This window comes from Pan paniscus, chromosome 18 (genome assembly GCF_029289425.2).
Source record: "Pan paniscus chromosome 18, NHGRI_mPanPan1-v2.0_pri, whole genome shotgun sequence".
Classification (NCBI taxonomy): Eukaryota; Metazoa; Chordata; class Mammalia; order Primates; family Hominidae; genus Pan; species Pan paniscus.
The window spans coordinates 37947554-37972902 of NC_073267.2; the positions used below are offsets into that span (position 1 = coordinate 37947554).

A 25349-nucleotide genomic window follows, 5' to 3' on the forward strand; every position below is an offset into this window, starting at 1 on the left:
AGGCTGCCAGACACCCCTGGGGACACCACGGGGGACAGGGCCCTGTGCGTGGAGGCATCCAGAACAGGAATTGGCACCTAGGTGTGGAGGGTTGGCTGGGTCTGAATTTTTCTGCTTCTCCTGCTCCCCGAGGAGTGCAGCCCCAGTGGGCCCAGTGATTCCTGTGGAGTGGGGAGCTGGGTGCTGTGGTATCTCCAGCACCCACCCCAGACCCCAGTTCTGGGCCAGCTTGGGCCAAAAGGAGAGGCTGGACTTTGGAGGGTGGGTGTGAGTGCCTTTGCTGAAACTGGCCCCTGCCACCCAGTGGCCAGCATGACAAGTTGAGGCTCTAACCCTTCCACCCCTCACATCTTCCTCTAGGCTTTTCTGGCTTTGCCCGCCCAGCTGCTCCATGCCAGGAGGAGGAGGAGACACCTAGAGCCTGCGACACCATGGCTCGCCTCGCTGCGGGTGGGTGGCAGCAACGGAGACTGCAGTGCGCCGGAGCGGTAGGAGGGCAGCCGTGCTAGGAGGGCAGGCGGCTGCAGCCAGGGTTGGAAGTCAGGCTTGCAGTGATGGACGGGCTGCAGCAGTGTCCAGGTGGTAGGAGCCCTGTAGGGAGGACTGGTGCATGGGCAATGGGCCTGGCTTTGTCCTGCCCCTGCCATGGATCTGGCCCTGTATTGCCCTGACTTGCCCTGTACCTGCCCTACTGTTACATGGACTGTCTCGGCCCTGTCCTGCTCTGGTCCCATCCTGACCCTGTCTTGGCCCTGTGATACCCTGTCCCTGCCCTGGTCTTGCCCTGGCACTGGCCCTGCCCTGAACCTGCACTGGCCTGACCTTGGCTCTGGCCCTGGCTCTGGCCCTGGCTCTGGCCCTGCCCCTTGTCCTGACCCTTGTCCTGTCTTGGCACTGGCACTGCCAATGGTCATGGTCCTGCTCCTGTTCTGGCCCTGACCTGGCCTTGGACATGTCCTGGCCCTGCTTTGGCCCATCCCTGCCCTGGCCCCACCATGGGCCTGCCTGTTCTGCCCTCTCCTGGCACTGACCTTGCCCTGTCATGGCCCAGTGGTGCCATTGCCCTGCCTTACCCTGTGATGGTTGTGCCTTGGCCCAGCTTGGTGCTGGCCGCTCCCTGGACCTGCCCTGACCCTGCCTTGGCTTTTGCCCTGCCCTCACTATGGCCTGGCCCTGGCCGTAGCCCTGGTCCTGCTATATCCCTGGCCCTGCCCTTATCCAGGCCCTTCCCCTGCTGCTGCCCTGGCCCTGGCCTGGAACCTGGTCCTGTCAAGGACCTGCCCTGACTCTGCCATGGCCCTGGCCCTGCTCTGCCTTGTTCCTGGCCCTGACCCAGACCCAGACCCTTTCCTGGCCCTGCACTGGCCTTTCCCTGGCCCTGACCTCGCAGTGGTCTGCCCCTGGTCTTGTCATTACCCTGCCCTGCTGTGCTCTGGATGTGTCATCATGCTGCCCTGGCCCTACTCTGCCTTTTACCCTGCCCTGGCCTTACCTTAGCCCTCACCCTAGTCTTTGCTAGGTCCTGCTGCTATTTCCCTGCCCTACCCTGCCTTGGCTGTGCCCTGGCTCAGTTCTGGCCCTGGACCTGGCCCTGCCCTGGATATACTCTGACACTGCCTCAGCCTTGACACTAGCCTGGCTTTTTCTTGGCATCAGCCCTGCTCTCTCTGTGGACCGGCTCTTGTCCTGTCCTGCACTGGTCATACCATACCCTGCCCTGCCCTGCCCTGACTCAGGCCTGGCTCAGCCCTGGCCCAGCCTTGGCCTTGGCATTGCCCCTGGTCCTGCCATATTTCTTGCCCTGTCCCTACCCTAGCCTTGGCCCTGACCCTTACCTTGCTCTGGCCCTGCCCTTGCCCTAATGCAGCCCCTGACCCTGTCATGGCCCTGCCCTGGACCTGTCCTGGCCCTGCCCTGCTTGAGACCTTGTCCTGGTTCTCCCCTGGCCCTGACCCTGAAATGCCTGGCCCTACCCTGGCCTTGCACGGCTCTGGCCCTTGCTCTGACTCTGGTCCTGTCACTGGCCTAGCCCCAGCCCTGTTGCTGGTCTTACAATGGCCCAGACCCTGACTTGGCCCTGCCCTGACACTGTCCTGGACCCTGGCTGTGCCAAGATCCTGCACTGTCCTTGCCCTTGTTTTGCTCCTGCCCCAAACCTGGTCCTGCCCAGGCCATGGCCATGGCCCTGGCCCTGGTCTTGCCCTGGCTGTTCCCTGGCCCTGCCCAGGTCTTGGCACTGGCCTGGCCCTGCCCTGCCTTGGCCCTATGCTTTCCTGGCCCTGTCTTGCCGGCCCTGCCCCTGCCTTGGCTCTAGCCTGGCTTTGACCCTGCCCTGGCCCTACCTTGGCCTTCCCCATAGCCTTACCTGGGCACTGTGTTGGACCTGGCCATAGCACAGACCTGCTTGTGGCCCTGGCCCTGCCATGGCCCTGTCCCAGATGCTAGCCCTGCCAGGTGCCTGTCCTGGCCCTGCTGTGGGCCTGGCTTTGTCCCTGGTTCTTAGATGAACCTGGCCCTGCCCTGCCCTTGCCCTTGCCCTGGCACTGGCCTTGGAAATGTCTGTGGTCCTAACCCTGGCCCTGCCCTGGAGCTGCCACTGTTTTGGCCCTGCCCTGGCTCTGGCCCTGCCCTGGACCTGGCCCTGCCACAGCCCCAGCCATAGACCTGCCCTGGTTGGTCGTGCCCTACCTTAACCCTGTGCTACCCTGGGCCTGCTCCACCCTGCCCTGGCCCTGCCCTCCCTTTGGCCCTGCCCTGACCCTTCCTTACCTCTCACACTGTCCCTAGCACAGACCTGGTCCTATCTGTGGCCTCGGCCTGCCATGGACCCCTGCTCCTGACCCTGGTCCTGCCATGACCCTTGCCCTGCCAATGACCCTGACAGCCCTGGCCCTGGCCCTGTCTTGGCCCTGGCCCTGAACTGGTGCTGCCCTGACCCTGGCCCTGAAGTGGATTTGCAGGTGTCTTGTCCGTGATTTAACCTGGCCTGACCACGGCCTTTTCCCTCCCCTGGCTCTGTCCTGGTCTTGTGCTGACCCTGACCTAGAACTTGGCCCTGCCCCAGCCTTGTCCTAGACCTGGACATGGCCCTGCCTCTGCCCTGGACCGGTGCTGGCACTGGCATGGACCCTGGCCCTGGCCCTTCACTACTTAAGGCCATACCCTGTCCCAGCCCTGGTCCTGACCCTGTCCTGGCCCTAATTTGGCCTGGCTCTACCCTGGCATGCTATTCTGGCCCTCGCCCTGACCCTGTCCCTGTCCCTGTCCTGGCCCTAGCCCCATTGCTGGTCCTGCCATGGCCCTTGTCCTGACATTGCCCTTTCCAGGTCCTGGCCCTGGCCCTGTCCCAGCCCTGCTCTGGCCCTGGTCTGAACCCTGGCCCTGCAATGGACCTGCCTTGGTCCTGCCCAGACCCTGGTTCTGGCCCTACCTCTGCCCTGGCCATACCCTTGCCCTGGCCTGGACACCAGTCCTCGTCCTTGTCCTGCCCCAGCCGTGGCCCTGACCCTGCCCCACCTGTGCCCTGTTCTATCCTGGGCTGGCCCTGCCATGGCTGGCCCTGCCATTGCCCTGCCCTAGCCTGCCCTGCTTGTGCCCTAGATCTGCCCTGGCCTTTGCCCCATCTTGGTTCTAGCCTTGAAACAAAAAAAAAAAAAAGGAAAAGAAGCATTTTGTATTCTCTTTTAGAAAGGGTAGATGACTGGAAAAGTATTAATAATGAAAATAACCAAAAATTGGACTTATAAATTATAAACTTTGTAATTATAACTATTAGTATTTGAAAATATATGCAGCTCTATAATTCTTCATGTGGAATTACAAAATTCAACAGTTATGAATACCTAAACCTAAGTTTTGGAAAATCTGATCTATGCTGATGTAGGGGTATTTATAGTTTTTTTTTTTTTTTTTTTTTTTTTTAAACAGAGTTTTTGCTCTTGCCCAGGCTGGAGTGCAATGGCATGATCTTGGCTCACTGCAACCTCCAATTCTTGGTTTCAAGTAATTCTCTTGCCTCAGCCTCCCGTGTAGCTGGGATGACAGGCACCTGCCCACACCCAGCTAATTTTTTTTTTTTTTTTGAGACGGAGTCTCGCTCTGTCACCCAGGCTGGAGTGCAGTGGCTCAATCTTGGCTCACTGCAAGCTACACCTCCTGGGTTCACGCCATTCATTCTCCTGCCTCAGCCTCCCGAGTAGCTGGGACTACATGTGCCTGCCACCATGCCCAGCTAATTTTTTGTATTTTTAGTAGAGACGGAGTTTCACTGTGTTAGCCAGGATGGTCTTGATCTTCTGTCCTTGTGATCCACCCACCTTAATCTCACCAATTGCTAGGATTACAGGTGTGAGCCACCGCACCCAACCAGGGGTATTTATAGTCTTATTGATCCCAGTTCATGTGATTATTCATATGATTTGCCACTAGAGTTATTCCATAATAGGCAGAATATTTACCACATTACCTTTCTAAAATCTAAATATTTTTGGATTGTAATTTCAAAGAATCTGACTTGGAAATCTTATTTTGAAATCTGATCCTAAGGAATTCAGATAAGCTATTGGAAAATATCACAAATGACAAAAATTTTGCATTAAGATAAAATTGTTGATAAATTTAAATCACTTTGCAGCCGAGCGTGGTGGTTCACACCTGTAATCTCAGCACATTGGGAGGCCGAGGCGGGTGGATCATGAGGTCAAGAGATCGAGACAATCCTGGCCAACATGGTGAAACCCCATCTCTACTAAAAATACAAAAAATTAGCCGGGTGTGGTGCTGCGTGCCTGTAGTCCCAGCTACTGGAGAGGCTGAGGCAGGAGAATTGCTTGAACCCAGGAGGCAAAGGTTGCAGCAAGCTGAGATCGCACCACTGCACTCCAGCCTGGTGACAGACCGAGACTCCATCTCAAAAAAACAAAAAAAAAATTAAATTACTTTGTATATATAAGGGTCTAATTTTTAAAAAAATTGTAAAATATCCTATACGTTCATTAGAATTACTTATTTGTTTTTATCACTCCATCAATGTGAGGCGTAAATAAAATTTGTTAAGTTAAAACTTTCGGTGTACTTTCATTCATTTATTTATCTATTTTGAGACAGTTTCACTCTGTCATCCAGGCTGGAGTATAGTGGCGTGATCTCGGCTCACTGCAACCTCCGCCTCCCAGGCTCAAGTGATTCTTGTGCCTCAGCCTTCCAAGTAGCCGGGACTACAGGCATGCGCCACCATGCCTGGCTAATTTTTAAAAGTCCTATATCATATAAGAACATTAGAGTTCTGGGATTATTTTTTGTTTGTTTAAGAGACAGGGTCTCACTGTATTACGCAGGCTGGGGTGCAGTGATGTGATCATGGCTCACTGTAGCCTGGAACTCCTGGGAAAAGCAATTCTCCCACCTCAGCCTCCCCAGTAGCTGGGACTACAGGTGCTTGCCACAATGCCCAGCTAGTTTTTAAATTTTCTGTAGAGATAGGTCTCACTGTGTTGCCTAGTCTGGTTTCAAACTCCTGGCCTCAAGGGATCCTCCCCACTTGGCTTCCCAAAGTGCTAGGATTACAGGTGTAAGTGACCATGCCGGGACAAGAACATGAGACTTCTCTTACCATTTTTTTATATCTAAGTGGAATAGCATAGTATTATGTGTCAGTGTTGAATTATTTTAAAATATTATGCACTGAAACATGGTAATAATCTGGGTCAGTTTCTATCTTGACCTAGGTTTAAACATATTAGCTAACATGAGGGGCCCAAAATTAATAATGATTCCGTACCATCTCCTTATTTATTTATTCATTGAGACAGAGTTTTGATCTCTCACAAAGGTTGGAGTGCAGTAGCACGATCTTGGCTCACTACAACCTCCACCTCCTGTGTTCAAGTGATTCTCCTGCCTTAGCCTCCCGAGTAGCTAGGATTACGCCCACCACCACAACCAGCTAACTTTTGTATTTTTAGTACAGATAAAGTTTCACCAGGTTGGCCAGGTTGGTCTTGAACTCCTGATCTCAAGTGATCCGCGGCCTTGGCCTCCCAAGGTGTTGTCATTACAGGCGTGAGCCACTGCCTCCAGCCACCATCTCCCTTCATTAAAAATATGTGAGCTGAAAATAATTTGAGGGAAGTTATTTTCATATAGTCATTTTATCAAACAGGGATTATATTAATGACTAGTATTAATATTTATTTTATCTAAAATTATGTCTGATTTTTCTAAATTCTCTGACTTGCTAATAATGTTAAACATTAGGTTTAATACATATAATTAGGTCTGTGTGGATGCACTATGTAAATAAAATTGTTTTTAACATTTTGTAAGGTCTGCTGCTTTACAAGTCTTATTATCTTTGCTCCATTTTTGATACCAAATTCTTAACTGTGATAATTAGGCTGGAGATAGCAAATCAAGGGTATGTTTATATAATCACTCTCAAGGATCTCAAGGGTCATTTTCTGGTTACATTATGAAAATTGTAAAAGGAATCAAGTATATATTCCAGATAATAGCTCTTGATAAATCATATACATCTATATAATAGCTATAGATATAGTTTAAGATTTAGATCTAGATATATTCACCAACTTTGTAATTTATCAAAAGGTTTTGGTTAAAATGTAAGACATTCCTCAATATAGAATTAGTTCTAAAAATTTGTTGCAATGAAGAATGTTAACAACTTACCTTCCTGTTTTCTCCGAATATGAAACAATTCAAGATAGACATAGAAATAAAGCATAATGAACTTTGGGAGGCCGAGGCAGGTGGATCATGAGCTCAGGAGATCGAGACCATTCTGGCTAACACGGTGAAACCCCGTCTCTAATAAAAATATACAAAATTAGCTGGGCGTGGTGGTGGGCGCCTGTAGTCCCAGCTACTTCAGAGGCTGAAGCAGGAGAATGGCGTGAACCAGGTAGGCGGAGCTTGCAGTGAGCTGAGATCGCTCCATGGCACTCCAGCCTGGGCTACAGAGCCAGACTCCATCTCAAAACAACAACAACAACAACAACAACAACAACAACAACAAAAACAGAAGTAAAGTATAATGAAATAAACATGTGAGCTCTGTAGCTCATGGTGTTGTTGGCGTGGTGCTTAGCAACAGGGATTTTCCTACACTACACTCCAGTACAGGGCACAGAGCAGAAACTTTATTGCTAAATTTACCGCATAGCAGAGGCAGAACAGAATTCATTTTCACTGCAGGCTGGGACATCCTAAAGACAAAAAACATGGAATGGGTGATATGAGCTACCCTAGTTTATTTCTTTCTTCCAATATCTCCAGTCACCTCCACTATTGATCTAGTGAAAACAGGCGCAGGATCAGTGCTCTAAACGACATTCGATGTCCTTCAATATCTTTGTCAGTCTGAATTCAAAGGAAATATTTTAACTCAAGTAAAAAGAAGACTACAAAAGAAAGATAACCCATATGGGGATAGCAGAATTTTTTGTTTTTGTTGTTGTTTTAAAATCTCTTGTTTTTGGCCACGGGCACTCTGAGCTAGAAGAAAATATTTAGGAGAAGGATGAGAAATCCTTCTGTGTTGAATAAGGGAATTACTTCCAGATGGCAATGGTGTAAATCTACTATGATAACAACTATATATATATATGTATATATATATATATATATAAAATGAAATATGTTTATAGAAAATGTCTGGAATCTTTTTATAGTCTAGAGTCCTTCTCAATGGCCTTAATTTGCAAAAATAGCCTCAAATTATTTTATTTAATTAAAAACTGCAAGAGATTAACATTTTCTCCTCATAAGGTCCAGTCAAGTATTTTTCTTTTGAATGAAGAAAAAAAAATACATTGCCTGTAAAAAATTAATTTTTTGATTTAGTAGTTAGCAGTGAACAGTTGATATGGTTTGGATGTTTTATCCCCTCCAAATCTCATATTAAAATGTGACCTGTATTGTTGGATATGGGGCCTAGTGGGAGGTATTAGGTCATGGGGGCAAATCCCTCATCAATGGTTTGGTTCCCTCCCCTGGGTAATGAGTGGTAAAGAGTTTACAGGAGATCTAGTTGTTTAAGAGTGTGGCACCTTCCCTCTCTCTCTCTCTTGCTCCCTCTCTTGCCCTATGACATGCTGGCTCCCCTTCAAATTCTGCCATGATTGTAATCTTCCTGAGGCCCTCACCACAAGCAGATGCTGACACTATGCATTGTGTACAATCTGCAGAACCAAGGGCCAAATAAATCTATTTTCTTTATAAATGACCCAGTCTTAGTTATTTGTTTTACAGCAACACAAACACACTAACACACTGGTGAAAATCAACTTAAATACTTAAATACAGATAATATAAATTTAAAATGCAAGCTAAGAGTTGTAAAATTTATATTTCCCCTTCAAAAATTAGCATTCTAAATTCTCTCCTTACTATTTGTTTTGCTTTATACACTTCCAACTTCCTATGCTCAAGTTTTCAGAAGACATTGAAGAACATCACATCATTAGAGAGAAGAAAAGGAAAAATTGGCTACAAAAATTAACCATACAGTGTATTGAATTAATAGAGTTTTGCTGAACAATTTTTGTTAATGGAGTTTATATTTTTAGGTATAAATATTTTTCTGCATGATATATTTAGACAAAGATTTTTTTTTAAATATAGGATATTTGCAGCAAACGGTCCAAAGGATCCCAATTATTAAACAAAACACAAATATAAATTGATTACAGTATATCAAATATGCCTTAATAACTATTTTAGGTAGCTATAAAAAGTAGAGTTACAAGATTGAGAGGTACTTTGTCTTCTGTGAAGGCTTTAAAAACATGAAGCTACATTTCCCAGCATCAAAGATTTATGTGTAAGAGATTTGTCTTCATTTTGTTTTAATTAGACGAAACGATTTGCCCATGGGGCATCTAAACTCAGAATGAGTTTGACATCACAACACAGTTTATATTCTCTCAGGAAAAATGAAAGGAAACTAAAGGATTTTATTTTTCAGACATCAAATCACAAAACAAAACAGTCCAATTTTCTTTGGGTTCTCAGTTGTACATTTATGTCTTCAGGGTTTTAAAAACCACACCGTTTTGCATGCTTAAAAATAAAAGATTCGGGTCAAGAGTTCATCTTTGTAACATCTTTGCAATTTTTCTTTAAATCTCTAGGTCTAGAACTTTGCTAAAATAAAAAATATTTAGCGAGAAACAAGTTTACATGTGTTGCTTGCTGAAAGAAACTGCTAAAGGGAATGCATTAAGATATGGAACACAATTATGCAAAGTAAATACTCAATTGAACATGCCAGATGTTTCCTAAATTTAAATTGTTAAATGGCCATCGTGGAAGAATCATTTTAGTTTTAAATTCTGTAATAAGCAAAATAACTTTCTTACATAGAAACATTTGTTCCTTTGTGTATGAACCAAATCAAATATCATATAAAAATTATACATAAGATATGAATCATATATAATGTAGCTTATCCAAACATATTTTAGATGAAACTGTCAGTATTTTTTATATTATCAACATAGAACTGTTTTAAGATAAATAAATCATGTATTCATTTTTCATCTCAATCAATATTTTTATAAGAGATGACATAAGTTAGATGATTCAGCTAATCTACACTGAAAGCAGTGGATAAGTCAATTACAATTTTTGCTCAAATATGGAAAAAATCTGACTGATTATAATCAAAATCATTAACTGTCATTTACTTTTCCTGAAAGCTCTTTATTTAATATAAAATCTAGACATAAAGAAACTAATTTATCCTCTTAAGTGCTATCAACATTTTCTCTCATTTCATTTTTTTTTTAGTTGTCAATTTTGATAGTGTTCAACTAGAAGTCACGAATAGGCAATCCACTAACATAGGTTCACAGTTCTCATATATTTTGAAACATTGAAATCAACCTGTCCCCAACTCCACTCCAGAGGCTAATGTCGAAATACCTGCTGAAAGCAATGCCAAGCCAATATCTCTGAAATATAAAGTTGGCTATTATAATTCTCTTCATGATTATATTTATATTTTTATGTATATATGAGAGACAGAGCAAACATTACACATGAAAAATAATACATTTTACTTAAAAACATGTTAAGGTCTCCTGGGTGTGGTGGCTCATGCCTGTAATCCCAGCACTTTGGGAGGCTGAGGCAGATGGATCACGAGGTCAGGAGATCGAGACCATCCTGGCTAATATGATGAAACCCTGTCTCTACTAAAAACACAAAAAAATTAGCCGAGAGTGGTGGTGGACGCCTGTAGTCCCAGCTACTTGGGAGACTGAGGCAGGAGAATGGCATGAACCCAGGAGGCAGAGCTTGCAGTGAGCCGAGATCGTGCCACTGCACTCCAGCCTGGGCGACAGAGCGAGATGCCATCTCAAAACAAGCAAACAAATAAAACATGTTAAGGTCTATAAGGTCTACAACTTAGTCATTTCTTAACTATACGACCTTGGGTGGGCCACTTACTTAGTTTCTCATTACTTTGGTTTTCTTTCTTGAAAAGTGAAGAATTGTTTTCTTCACAGTTATCTCATAATTGTTTTCTGAAAATGTAAAACACTAGAAACATTGCCTGGCATTGAGTAAATTATTAGTTTTTATTATTAGTACTGATTCATATTTTTCCTACTTAAAATTAGATAATGACTCCTCATATTCTGCATGATTTTATAGGATATAAGTTTAGATACAAATCAAGACATATTTGATATAATGTTCTATACATTCAACCTCAGATTTATTCGATGAAACCCCACATTTCTCTCTATTTGATAGCATAGGTGACATTCACATCCTATTTTGACTCATTATTGAACAGTGTCTTACCTAATTTTCTAGATGTCATAATTTATTTACTCTTGTCTTGTTTTCATGATGGTGTGTATACTGCATATTTTGAGACATAGTACATTTAATTGAGTTATTTTCTTGCTCAAAAAGAAAGCTAGTTCCACCTCCATTGAATCTTCAGTTTAAACTTAGAATTTAAAATAAAAAAACTGTTCTATGGCAATGATCATAAACTGGCAAATTGGTATCTCATGGGTTGGATTAAGGCTGACTGACAGAATGACCTTGAAGGGCCATGTGTGTGCATGTTTACTCACCTTAAAATAAAATAATTTTCTGTATGGGTTTATTTTACTAAGATTAGTGAGCCTTTTAAAAGAGTCAGGTGCTTCTGATTCATCATATATGTCCCTGCCCAGTCTCTCTGTACTCACAAATCAGTCTGAGTGATGTAATATCATTTGAAGGTAGACTGTGATAAGTTAAAGCTGCATATTATGAACTATGAAGTAACTACGAAAATAAAAAGAGTTACACCTAAAACCTAATAAAGAAAAAAAAATCATAAAAATCAACATAAAGCAGAAAAAAATATGCATCAGAAAAGCATATGATAAAATAGAAAATAGTGAGATGTTAGATTTAAAACCAACAATACAATAATTATTTTGGAAGAGTAGATGAAATATAAATTCGAGGCTACCAATTTTAAGTGGATTTTGAGGACAGTCACTGTATTCTTAAGAAAGTTCTATTAATTTTGCAAATACTTTGAGGGGTATAAAAATAGAGATATAATAAATTGTACACTAAAGACAATAAGTGATGATTAAGTACTTTAATTTATCACAGATGCTACATATTTCCGAAATCCAGTAGAAATGTAATCAATTTGTTTGACAGAACTTCAGTCTGTCTATTAACAAGTCTTTCAGATCAAAATTAAAGAAAATCATATTGTATACTTGAGCGATGTCCTTTATAGAGTCTTCATCCTCGGTCATAGGCTCAATTGCATGTGTCTGGTAAGAATTATAAATAATATGACAGTTATTTCAGTTAATATGTTCTGTTAATCTATTTCAATTCAGAAAAAAAACACCTATTTAGTTTTAGGATCTAATATATGTGAACAAATTTGGGAGGATTTCTTTAATAATCTATATGCATTCTTTGTTTTACATTCTTTCAAGCAAACATATGACATGGACAAATATGTGCAAACACAAAATCACTGCAGTATATTAGAGTGGAAATGCAATGGCAGCATTATTTTTCAGTAAGTTCAGTAAAATATTTGAGTCATGCTGAGTACAAAATACTTTGTTAAGGCTAATTAGGTTGCAGATTATAAAATGCCCTAATAGTACCAATAAATTAGACTCATCTTTCTCAAAAGAAAGTGACTAATAATATTTTGTTGCTGAGTTAAACAGAATAAATGTCTAAGAACTTAGCCAGAAGGCTGAGATTTTAATTAGTTATTAAGGTGTTCAGGTTAATGTAAATCAGATTTGCCTTTCTAGATAAAGAATACAGATTGACAGTGGCATTAACATTGTCATTAAATCTTAAATAAACACTAATTTCCCAGTGCTTGCAAGAATCTGACCTGGAAAAAGATGAAAAAAAGGAAATACTATAGAGTTTTTTGTCAATTATCAAGCTTTTCCTTTGTGTTTTGTTTATCAGATATATAACCTTTGAAATTGAAGCTGATAATCAAATGAAATCGTTTTTAAAAACTACTTGTTGGAGTCAAATGACTACTCTTGGCTTTTCTTTCTTTTTTTCCATTTCCATTTATAATAGCCAAAAAAAGTTTCTTGTCACCGTTTCTAAATAACACCATGACCTCCTGCTCACAAATTAAAATGTATTGCAATTCTCTAAATAAGAACAATCTACCCTTTCTAAAATTTCAAATTAAATGTGCTTTATTTTTAGTATAGTGACCTACCCTGCATGTATAAATTAAATGTAAGAAACATTTTATGTTTAGTAGGCTTGAAAATGAGACTATTTTTCCCTTATTTTTTCTCCTTAAAACTTATTAATTCCTTTTTATATTCTAGATCTATAAATACTAAAATATTCTATCTATTAACTGCTCTAATCTTTATGTAACAGTGTAGGTTCTACCCATGTAACAGATGAGGAAACCAAGGAGCACAGTTATTTACTAACTCGCACAAGGCAAGTTTCAAAATTGTCTTTGAAAATAATGATTGCTTTTAAGGTTTATTCTATAATGGTTTAAGATCATGGGTTACAGAAATAGAACAACAGTGTCTAATTACTAGTTCTAATAATTCTTATCGGATTTGTTGAGATTTTATACACATACATGTTTGTTTTTGTGTATAAATATATATATAACAATGTATTACACATATGAATTAACTGTTTAATATGTGTGAACTATTATATTCATTACTTGGCATTAATGTTTAGGTTGTTTCGATTTTACCCTCAAAATGTAATGACTTTTTGAGAGCCTATATCAAATTATTGGAAATCCAAATGTATTTTTAAAGGGATTAGGGATTCTTAGTATTTGAATATGAATTGTGAAGATTAGTATTGAAAAAACTCTTGGTAACTTAGCAGGAGTAGCTGCAAAGGTGTTCCTTCTTTTCCTAAATGAATTATAAAGTATAAGAGTATTAAAGTCTACTTGTTTTTACTGCTAAATATATATATATGTATATATATATATATATATGTAGAATTTGAAGCTTTAGTTCATCTAACTACGATTCCTCTCTCAGAGCCTTTCCTGAGGAAATTTTTTTTTTGGTGGAGAGACTGAGAACACGAGGTGCACAGTGACCAGCTAAAGGGAGAATGAGGCAGTTCCAAAATGAATTATAAAGTATACGAGTATTAAAGTCTACTTGTTTTTTATTGCTAAAGTTGTGTATATATATACATATATATACATATATATACATATATACATATATATATACACATATATATATACATATATATACATACATATATATGTGTATATATATATATATATATATGAAAATGTAGAATTTGAAGCTTTGGTTCATCTAACTGTGATTCCTTTACCAGAGCCTTTCCTGAGGAAATTTCTTACCCTGGGCCGTCTGTCCTGTGTGTCTGTCCTCCTTGTGGTCAGTTATTTGCACAGTGGCTCTGACCTGGCAGCCCACCTCTGGGTCCCCACTCCCCCAGAACTTCCCAGTCTGCCTTCTCCTGCCAGACACCCTGAGGCAGCTGTGTCCCCCAGACATAGCCTGGATGGGTGTGCACCTGTCCCCACCACCGTCTGTCACCTCTGCTCCACACCTGACCAGTGGCCAGCACCACACTGGGGTTGACTGCCTTCACCGTGTCCATGCCTGCTCCGGCAGTGGGAGCTCAGTGCCAGGCTGTGGGGGGCATCTTGGAAAGCAGAGGTGTCCCTGCAGGATCTCTATGAGACTCTGTGTTGTCGGTGGCCGCGCTGGTTTCCCCGGAGTAGCGCCCGATGTCACTGCCGAGACCTTAACGGAAGGTGCGCGTCCAGTCCTCGCACTGCTGTGTGTTCTGGTCAGAATGGAAGTGGTGGCCTCCACTAGGAGCTTCTGTGCTTTGGGAGAATTTGTCCAAACCGTGGTCCCGTTTGTTCTCCAATCCTGTGTGGACACCATGACCCAGTTGTGTAAACACAGACCCCTTGCAGCTCAGAGGCTGCCCTCTGAGAGTCACCATCGTGTCGCTTTGGGGAAAAGACGAGCCCGCCCGGTTCCTCTCTGTGCACCTCATGCCTGGGGCTCCGTCCCGTCCTGGGTGGGTTTTCACCTGCACCGCTGGCCCCTCCCCCGGGAGCGTTGGTGGAGCCGGCTTTCTCAGCCAGGAGCCTGTTGCTGGGTCAGCGGCTGGAGCTCAAGGTCGGCTCAGGGGACTTTCTCGTGCTGGAGGTTGGCTGCGGAGCAGCCTGCGTTTCTCGGAAAACAGGGCCCAGGGCCTGCTCCACGCCGCTGTCCATGTCTTCACCATCCCCTCGTTGCAGGTTCGAGGCCGAGCTCAGACCTGTGGAGCAGAAGCTGAGTGCGCTGCGGTCCCCGCTGGCCCAGAGGCCCTTCTTCGAGGTGCCCTCACCCCTGGGCGCCGTGGACCTGTACGAGTATGCATGCGGGGATGAGGACCTGGAGCCACTGTGACGCCACCCATGAGAACGTCGCCACAGGGCCGCTCCACACGTGCCACGGCCACCACTGGGACACCGCCGCTTGTGTAAAAACTGTTGTCTTTTGTGGAAAATGAGTGCGTTTGCATGGAATGATAAATTTTTATTTATTCACAGAAGCATGTTGATTGCCGCTGTGGGTTTGTGGCTGGACCTGCCTAGAGCTCTGTGCCCGGGGGACACGTAGGGCCGCTCGTGAACAGGACAGGTTCCCACACTGACACCCTCCGGCACTTGCCGTTCCCGACTTGACCTGGCCTCAGTTCCGGGGCCTGCATCTTTCTGGAAAGGGTCTGTGTGGGCACAAGGGGGACCGGCGGCTCCCGGGCGCCTCGCCAGTCCTAGACAGGAGCCTCCGCCACGGCCTATATGAATGTTTTGTGTAAATGTACAAAAGCGTTTCTGGTGATCACACTTGTATTTTTGAATGAATGTTTGGAGGATTTTTCAGTCACGGGCTTGGCTCCCTCAGCCACAGCATGGCTCCTTTCAGGATTTACAAACGTCGGCGCTGGAGGGGGACCGCGGCCACACCAGATGCATCGGCATGCAGGCTGGGCCTCTCTGCGGGGCCTCCTCCCCAGCCAGGGGGGCCCCACCCTTGGGCTGTTCCCTCCCAGAGCCATGGACCCAGGCCACATTCCACAAACGACCCCAGAAGGAAGGAGCCCTCGCCAGAGTGGGGACTTCCACACCTGGGAGCCACGTGCAGCGACACCTAAATGAGGGGGTTCGGAGGCCCCGCCAGGAGGAGCCCTGTGTGCAGGGGAGGCCACGAGCCCCCAGGTCCCCCAGGGGCACCCGACATGGATAAGCCCAAGCCCAGCTCTGTTCCCTCTGCAGGCAGGGGAGGGTCACAGGTGGTGACCATGGGAATGACCCCGTCCTCACACAAGACAAAATGCTCCCCCAGGAAAGGGAGGTGGCAGCATCTACAGGGCAGGGCACAGGTGGGCAGGGCGGCCCTGGGCACTTGGTGGGGAGGGCAGGGCCGGGCCGGGCCGGGACCACCCCAAGAGCAGCACACACACCCCGTTAATCTACTGGCAGCTGTGGCTGTGAAGGAGATGGACGCACAGGGTGGTCCCATGACCCCTGAGGAGAGACGGTGCAGGCTCCAGGCAGTGGGTAGACTGGCCGCACCTCCCAGGGAAATGGCTGCTGCCCCCAAGGTGTCCTCTGTCACCAGGTGCTCCCCTGAATTCCCGGATACCCCCACCTGGGTCTGTGAAGAGTCAGGGTCCCCAACAACAGGACAGGTGCAGGGCCAGACAGTCTGACTGTGGCTGCTGCAGGGAAGTGACACTGGGAGCCACGGCCTGCAGGGCCCACCCTGCCCCAAGCTCCGGGGAGCCCAGCTGGGAGAGCATGTCTGCCCCACACCACCTCAGGACACCCCTCACACACACCTAGGAGCTGGAGCCCATGGTCATGGGAGTGAGGGGCCAGAAGTGAGGGGTTCACCTCTGACTGGGACCCTCAGCTTCCCACACTGACACTAGGAGCCCCCCAATTAGGGTTCAAGGCTGAGACATCAGAAGCCTCCCTGGGGCTGTGAAACGAAAGACAGCGTCCCCCACCCACATCCCTGGTGAGGCTCCTGCACAGCCCGAGTGTCCTCCAACATCCCCATACCCACTGCATTTCTCAAGCACCCCGTCCTTCCCCAGCCACGGCCCCAGATGCTCTGGGCTGTGCCAGGGCCGGGCGTGCACACCCACGCCTTTGCTGGAGAAGTGGGGGGTCCTCGTGGATGGCAGCGCTGCAGGGAGACCCTGAGCCCAGCGGTCGTGCCCTCCACGTGTTCTGGGGGTCCATTTCCCTGAGAGCTCACGTGTGAGGTGGGCCAGGGACCCCACAAGAAAAGCACCTGCATCACCCTCACCGTGGCCAGCATCCAGCGTCCTGCTAGGACAGAAGCCAGGGTGTTCCAGGCAGAGGCGCCTCTGGCATCCCCACCTCACCCTCTGTGAATGACAATCTTGGGTCCCTGGCATTTCGTGGCCATCACCCCTTGGCGATCCCCACGCAGTGACCCAGCCCACCCCACCCCTCCCTCACAGGTTCCCTTCATGTCAGACCCAAGAGTGTTCACGGGTCCCTTCGTGTCAGACCCAAGAGTGTTCACGGGGGCAGCCCCAGGTTCACCCAGAAGCAGCAGGAGCTCTGTTGCAGGATGACCATGAAAGGTGACAGCCACTCCACAGCAACGATGCCAGCCATGGCCCTGAGGTCCCCGGGCACCTCCTTGTGGGACAGGACACAGCTCCTCAAGGTGCAGCAGGGGTGATGGGCACCACAGGCTCCCAGCACTGGCACCAGACTGGCATCCAGAGTGCTGTCCTGAGGGGCGGCAGGGATGGGCATGGCAAGACGGGCTTCCCAGAACGAGGGGACCCAGCCTGGGTGGGGGATGGGGCTTGGACAGCCATGAGACGGGAGACACAGAGGAGATGGAGAAGGGGGAAATGGGGGAGAACTGGGGGGCATCAGATACAGGAATGAGGCAGAGCTGGACCCAGCCATGGCTTGCAGCCCTGAGGTCCCGGGGCACCTCCTTGTGGGACAGGACACAGCTCCTCAAGGTGGAGCAGGGGTGACGGGCACCACAGGCTCCCAGCACTGGCACCAGACCGGCACCCAGAGCCCTGCCCAGAACAAGGGGGGACCGAGCCTGCGGAGGGATGGAGCCTGGACAGCCATGACATGGAGAAGGGGGAGTTGGAGGAAATGGAGACGGGCAAGACGGAGGGGATGGGGGAGACGGAGGAGATGGAGGAGAAGGGGGAGATAGAGAACGGGGGAGTTGGGGAAGAACTGGTGGGCATCAGATGCAGGAATGAGGCAAACCGGACCCAGCCATGCCCAGCAGTTCCTAGAGGAGACACGGCTCCCAGGTGGGACTGGGAGGCCTTTATGACTCAGAGCCGGGGAAGGAGCAGAGGCCGGAGGTCGTCACCAGCACAATGCCCACTGGCCGCCTTGCTCAGGCCAAGGGGTTGGACCCCACATGGCACAGGAGCCCCGTCTGCTGCAACCCTAGGATGCACATCCTGTGGCTGAAAGAGATACGGCCCCTGAGGCGGCACAGACCCCACGTGGCACAAACGACCCAGCTGAGTCTAAAGCCTGCAGACAATACCACTCACGCAGCAACACACTGCTGTGTGGCTACAGGAGGGGCCTCGAACCATGTTCCCCATGACCCACAGGCAGACCCTGGGAGGGCAGGGATGCCCCCCGTCACGCCAACCTCTGTAGAAGTCACAGCCCCAGCCTCGGCTGCCGCACACGCCAAGCCAAGCCAAGCCAGCCAAGCCACGCAGCCGGCCAAGCCATCCAAGCCAGCCAACCAACCCAGCCAGTCAAGCCAGCCAAGCCACCCAGTCAAAGCCAGACAGCCAGCCAAGCCATCCAAGCCAGCCAGCCAGCCAAGCCAGGCAAGCGACCCAGCCAGCCAAGCCACCCAGCCAAGCCAGCCAGCCAGCCAAGCCACCCAAGCCAGCCAGCCAGCCAGACAAGCCAGCCAGCCAGCCAAGCCAGCCAAGACAGCCAAGCCACACGGCCAGCCAAGCCAGCCAGCCAAGCCAGCCAAGCCAGCCAGGCAGCTAAGCTGGCCAAGCCAGCCAGCCAGGCAAGCCAGCCAAGCCAGCCAAGCCAGCCAGCAAAGCCACCCAAGCGAGCCAAGCCACCCAAGCCGCCAAGCCAGCCAAGCCAGCCAACCAGCAAAGCCACCCAAGCCATCCAAGCCACCCAAGCCACCCAGCCAGCCAAGCCAGCCAAGCCACCCAGCCAGACAAGCCAGCCAGCCACCCAGCCAGCGAAGCCAGCCAGCCAGCCAAGCCACCCAGGCAGCCCAGCCAGCCAAGCCACAGAGCCACCCAAGCCAGCCAAGCCACCCAGCGAGCCAAGCCAGCCAAGCCACCCAGCCAGCCAGCCAGCCAGCCAGCCAAGCCAGCCAAGCCACCCAGCCAGCCAAGCCGGTCAGCCAGCCAAGCCGGCCAAGCCATCCAGCCAGCGAAACCAGCCAAGCCAGCCAGCCAGCCAAGCCACCCAGCCGGCCAAGCCACCCAGCCAGCCAAGCCAGCCAAGCCACCAAGCCAGCCAAGCCAGCCAGCCAGCCAGCCAAGCCGACCAAGTGATCCAGCCAGCGAAGCCAGCCAAGCCATCCAAGCCAGCCAAGCCACCCAGCCAGCCAAGCCAGCCAAGCCACCCAGCCAAAGCCAGCCAGCCAGCCAAGCCGGCCAAGTGACCCAGCCAGCCAAGCCACCCAGCCAAGCCAGCCAAGCCACAAAGCCAGCCAAGCCAGCCAAGCCACACAGCCAGCCAAGCCAGCCAAGCCAGCCATCCAGCCAAGCCTGCCAATCCAGCCAGACAGCCAGCCAAGCCAGCCAAGCCAGCCAGCCAGGCAAGCCACCCAGTCACCCAGCCAGCGAAGCCAGCCAAGCCAGCCAAGCCGCCCAAGCCATCCAAGCCAGCCTAGCCACCCAGCCAGCCAAGCCAGCCAAGCCACCCAGCCAAAGCCAGCCATCCAGCCAAGCCAGCCAACCAGCCAAGCCAGCCAAGCCAGCCAAGTCAGCCAAGCCAGCCAGCCAGCCAGCCAAGCCAGCCAAGCCAGCCAGCCAGCCAAGCCACCCAGACGGTCAAGCCAGCCAAGCCAGCCAAGCCATCCAAGCCAGCCAAGCCAGCCAAGCCACCCAGCCAGCCAAGCCAGCCAAGCCACCCAGCCAAAGCCAGCCAGCCAGCCAAGCCAGCCAAGTGACCCAGCCAGCCAAGCCACCCAGCCAAGCCACACAGCCAGCCAAGCCAGCCAAGCCAGCCATCCAGCCAAGCCTGCCAATCCAGCCAGACAGCCAGCCATGCCAGCCAAGCCAGCCAGCCAATCCACCCAGCCAGCCAAGCCAGGCAAGGCAGCCAGCTAGCCAAGCCAGCCAGCCAAGCCAGCCAAGCCAGCCAAGCCAGCCAGCCAGCCAGACAAGCCAGCCAGCCAGCCAAGCCAGCCAAGACAGCCAAGCCACACAGCCAGCCGGAAAGAGAGAGAGAGAAAAGGAAGGAAGGAAGGAAGGAAGGAAGGAAGGAAGGAAGGAAGGAAGGAAGGAAGGAAGGGGAGAGAGAGAGAGAAAGAAAGAGAAAGAAAGAGAGAGAGAAGGAAAGAAAGAAAGCGAAGGAAGGAAGGAAGAAAGGAAGGAAGGAAGGACAGAAAGAAAGAGAGAGAAAGAACTAAAGAAGGAGAGAGAGAAAGAAAGAAGGAAGGAGAGAGAGAGAAAGAAAGGAAGAAAGAAGGAAGGAAGGAGAGAGAGAAAGAGAGAAGAAAGAAAGGGGGAGAGAAAGAAAGAAGGAAGGAGAGAGAGAAAGAAAGGAAGAAAGAAGGGTGGAAGGAAGGAGAGACAGAGAAAGAAAGAAGGAAGGAAAGAAAGAAAGAAGGAAGCAAGGAAGGAAGGAAACAGAAAGAAAGAAAGAAGGAAAGAAAGAAAGAAAGAAAGGTACACTGCTCAGGAATCTCCTTTTCCTGTGGCCGGGGCAAGATTCTTTGCATTTTTCTCTGCAGGGAAAAAACAAAACCACACACACACACTACACACACACAGCAATAAGCTTTCATCCAGCCGGCCCAAGACAGTTTCCTAGAGAGTCTGTACACAGTCACGGTGCTGGAGGCTCAATTTCAGATTGGGTTAAAGTGCCCTGCAAACGGGCATTTGCAGAGGGCATGGGAGAGGCTACTGGAGAATTAAGAGCTGCAGAGACGAGGGTCTCCGGCCATCACCTTGGCAGCTGCAGGAGAGAGGAGGTGATTAGGGAAGCTCCGTGTTCCCTTCTGAGCCTGGCAGGTGCGTTGTCCCCGCCCTGCCCCCAGCACCGCAATGCAGGCCCTGCTTTCGGATTTAGCAAAGGTAACTTCCTCTGGCACCCCCAGGCTTCTGCTTCCAGCACAGCGACTGTGACTTGGTGTTTGCACCTCGGTCCTCACAGAATTCGCCCACCTCAACTCAATCTTCCTCTCCCAGTGGTACCATTAACATTTTAATTTAATCAGAATTTCTGGGACTGGTTTGCCATCCTGAACAACCTAGTTACCTGTCAGCCTCTATCAGCTTGTCATATTAGAGAGGATTGTCCTAGGAATCTAATCTGCTTTAAATGATTTCGTGGGGTGTTGGTCTATAAATCATCTCGATGCAGGTCTGACAACGTGAAGGATTCGGTGGGTAAATAAACCACACTTGTTTTATTTTCAGCAGGCACAGACTTTGCTTTATCAACTTCTTATTGATTTTCGTGCTCCAAGAGGTCAAAAAAATGTTTTTGCTTCTCCTTTACATACAAAAACATTATTCGTAGAAGAGCTGTGGGCAGGCAACTCTCATTAACATAAGTTCTGAGATTCACAGGCGAGCTGGCTGGTTGGAGAAACGACACACACCTGTTTCAGCCAAGCCCCTGGTGGAGTTTGGAGTTTCCAAAACGTTGACTTTTCCTCTTTCTGCTCAAAATAGAAATTATATGGATATTAAGGAGCCCCAAGTCTCTTCAGGGATGTGGAGGAACCCTGGACATACAAATACACACACACACACACACGTACACACACTCACCACCCCATGCCAAGAAGATACACAGAAAACTCACTTACCCTTCACTTGAGTTTGCAAATTTGGAGCTGACTTAATGAAGGAAAGAAAAATTGCAGCTACAAAGTAACACAGAGCCAATGAAAAGACAAAAACCACCATTAGATTTTCTTCTCTTCTAAAGTTTTATTTTATTTTTAAGAATCATCGTTCGGATCAGGCACAGTGGCTCACGCTTGTAATCCCAGTGCTTTGGGAGGCTGAGGTGGGAGAATCACAAGGCCAGAAGTTCAAGACCAGCCTGGGCAACATAGCAAGATCCCATCTCTTAAAAAAAAAGTACAAAAGATAGCTGGACCCACTGGTGCAGACCTGTATTTCCAGCTACTGGGGAGGCTGAGGTGGAAGGATGGTTTGAGTCCAGGAGGTTGAGGCTGCACTGAGCCATGATTGCATCACTGCACACTGCAGCTTAGGCAACACAACAAGACCCTGTCTCAAGAAAAAAAACTCCATAATGATTGTACACATTTATGACATACAATGTTTCCAAGCACGTGTATATCATGTAATGACACCTCATGGTAATTATCAGATCCAGCTGCTCAGAAATCTCATTTTCCAGTGGCTGAGGAATATGCATTTTTTTTTTTTTGAGACAGAGTTTCGCTCTTGTCACCCAGGCTGGAGTGCAATGGCATGATCTTGGCTCATTGCAACCTCCGCCTCCCAGGTTCAAGCGATTCTCCTGCCTCAGCCTCCCGAGTAGCTGGGATTACAGGCGTGTGCCACCACACCTGGTTAATTTCGTATTTTCAATAGAGACGGGGTTTCATCATGCTGGTCAGGCTGGTCTTGAACTCCTGACCTCAAGTGATCCACCTCCCTCAGCCTCACAAAGTGCTGGGATTACAGGCGTGAGCCACCATGCTCTGCAATATGTATCTTTTTTTAAAACTTTATTTTTCCATAAGTTATTGGAGCACAGGTGGTATTTGGTTACATGAGTAAGTTATTCAATGGAGATTTGTGAGAACGTGGTGCGCCCAACACCCGAACACTATACATTGTATCAAATTTGTTGTCTTTTATCCTTCACCCCATTCCCACACTTCCCTCCAAGAAAATCCTCTCTTTGGACTATTTTGTAATATTCAATATATTCTTGTTAAATATTGTCACCCTGAAGAGAAATAAAACTATGTAATTTAGTCCTATTTAATTGTAACTTTGTACACGTGGACCAACCTCTTTCCATCCCTTCTTTCTCCCTCCCTTCCCCAGCTTCTGGTAATCACCACTGTGGTGTTAATTCCTAGGAGATCAACTCTTTATTTTTATTTTTTTTTTTTTTTGAGACAGAGTTTTGCTCTTGTCACCCAGGCTGGAGTGCAATGGCATGATCTTGGCTCACTGCAAACTCCGCCTCCCGGGTTCAAGCTATTCTCCTGCCTCAGCCTCCCCAGTAGCTGGGATTACAGGCATGTGCCACCACGCTTGGTTAATTTTGTATTTTCAGTAGAGACGGGGTTTCATCATGCTGGCCAGGCTGGTCTCAAACTCCTGACCTCAAGTGATCCACCCACCTCAGCCTCCCAAAGTGCTGGGATTACAGGTGTGAGCCACCGCGCCTGGCCAACCCGCTCCTCTTTCAGGGGCTTAAATAAAATTTGCTTTTCTCCCCAAAGGCAGGTCCCCACCCCACTCAGCCGTTTTAAAGGGTGGAGTGTAAACGGTGGGTTGCCGAATTCCTGCTGCCGTGAAATACTTCAGCTTACAGCAGAAAGCCAGGCGCAGACACCATGCTTTATTTCTATTTCCGTGAACAAGAAGTGTCTCTTGCAGTCTGCAATATTTGTCGTCAAAAAGTTCACTGGCTGTTGTATCGAATCAGCCACCTCTATAGGGTGTGATCTTTGACAACTTTTTGTTACATCCCGATGGCCGTTTTGCCTGGACCATTTTCTTCCTTTCATGGCTGAAGCAAAACTGCTTGGCAGAATTTTTTTTTTTTTTTTTTTTTTTTTTTTGAGACAGAGTCTCGCTCTGTCACTCTGTTGCCCAGGCTGGAGTACAGTGGTGTGATCTCGACTCACCGCAACCTCCGCCTCCTGGGTTCACACCATTCCATTCTCCTGCCTCAGCCTCCCGAATAGCTGGGACTACAGGTGCCCGCCACCACGCCCAGTTAATTTTTTTGTGTTTTTAGTAGAGACGGGGTTTCACCGTATTAGCCAAGCTGGTCTCTATCTCCTGACCTTGTGATCCGCCCGCCTCGGCCTCCCAAAGTGCTGCAAATACAGGCGTGAGCCACCGCACCCAGCCCAGACACACTTTTTTTAAGTTACAGCAGACGGTGTCTTTCACTACAGTGTGCGCTGAGCAGATGAGTGTCTTGAGTACAAATTAAAAACGTCAACGGTTAATCTACATTTTATATATGTTTTCTTTAATGATTTTTTTAAGGCACCAAACAGAATGAATAAAGAAGGGGAATGATGGAATGGTGGAAACTCTGTTTTTGTTTTTGTTTATTTTCGCTGTCTTTTTTTTTTTTTTTTCTGGAGTTTGCCATGAGTTATGTGTGGTCTAGCAGCCAAAGGAAGTGAACTGCAATAAACCTACAAATATAGGCTGTACAGACTCAACATTTTTGCATTTCGAGTTAAACCCAACAAGATGTTAATTATGACCAGCCTGACCAATATGGTGAAACCCTATCTCTACTAAAAATACAAAAATGAGCCAGGAGTGGTGGTGGGTGCCTGTCATCCCAGCTACTCAGGAGGCTGAGGCAGGAGAATCACTTGAACCCGGGAAGCGGAGGTTGCACTGAGCCAAAACTGTGCCATTGCACTCCAGCCTGGGTAACAGAGCGAGACACCATCTGAAGAGAAAAAAAAAAGGCTTCATCAAATACCATTCCATGCTTTTGCAGGTGGACAGCTGCAGGATTGAATTGTTACAAATTATCTGCCTCCCCACAGCCTTTTTGTGTGTATGTGAGATGGAGTCTCGCTCTGCAGCCCAGGCTGGAGTGCAATGGCACCATCTCGGCTTACTGTGACCTCCACCTCCTGGGTTCAAGCGATTCTCCTGCCTCAGCCTCCTGAGTAGCTGGGATGACAGGCACCCGCCACCACGCCAGGCTATTTTTTTTGTATTTTTAGTAGAGATGGGGGTTTCACCATGTTGGCCAGGCTGGTCTCGACCTCCTGACCTCAGGGGATGTGCCCACCTCAGCCTCCCAAAGTGCTGGGATGACAGGCGTGAGTCACCATGCCCGGTCCCACAGCCTTTTTTTGTGAGCAATTCTGAAGTAGCCCCTCCATGAGTCGAGGGTCTAACCTGCAGCCCTAGGTCTGCAAGGCTTTGTCCTTGGTTCTGGGGAAGGGGAATGTATTTCTGTATTTCTTCCCCCCCACCATCCCCCAGCTTTATTGAGGTCTAATTGACTGTTTAAAAATTGCATATATTGCTGGGCACGGTAGCTCACGCCTGTCATCCTAGCACTTTGGGGGGCTGAGACAGGCTGATTGCCTGAGTTTAGGAGTTCCAGAACAGCCTGGGCAACACGGTGAAACCCCGTCTCTACTAAAAACACAAAAAATTAACTGGGCGTGGCAGCGTGCGCCTGTAGTCCCAGCTACTCAGGAAGCTGAGGCAGGAGAATTGCTTGAATTTGGGAGGTGGAGATTGCAGTGAACCGAGATTGTGCCACTGCACTCCAGCCTTGGCGACAAGAGTGAAACTCCCTCTCAATAAAAAAAAAAAAAATT

At 48.0% G+C, this 25349-nt stretch overlaps 1 long non-coding RNA gene and 1 pseudogene across 1 annotated transcript; both read left to right on the forward strand.

The window, feature by feature from the left end:
- The first annotated feature begins 234 nt into the window (after positions 1-234).
- Positions 235-13057, forward strand: LOC129394286 (uncharacterized). Its single transcript, XR_008621442.2, has 3 exons — positions 235-488; positions 11988-12073; positions 12925-13057. It is a non-coding gene; the product is annotated as an uncharacterized LOC129394286 (long non-coding RNA).
- Positions 13058-14244: 1187 nt separating this feature from the next.
- On the forward strand, positions 14245-15097 carry LOC134729375 (uncharacterized; annotated as a pseudogene).
- The last annotated feature ends 10252 nt before the right edge of the window (positions 15098-25349 follow it).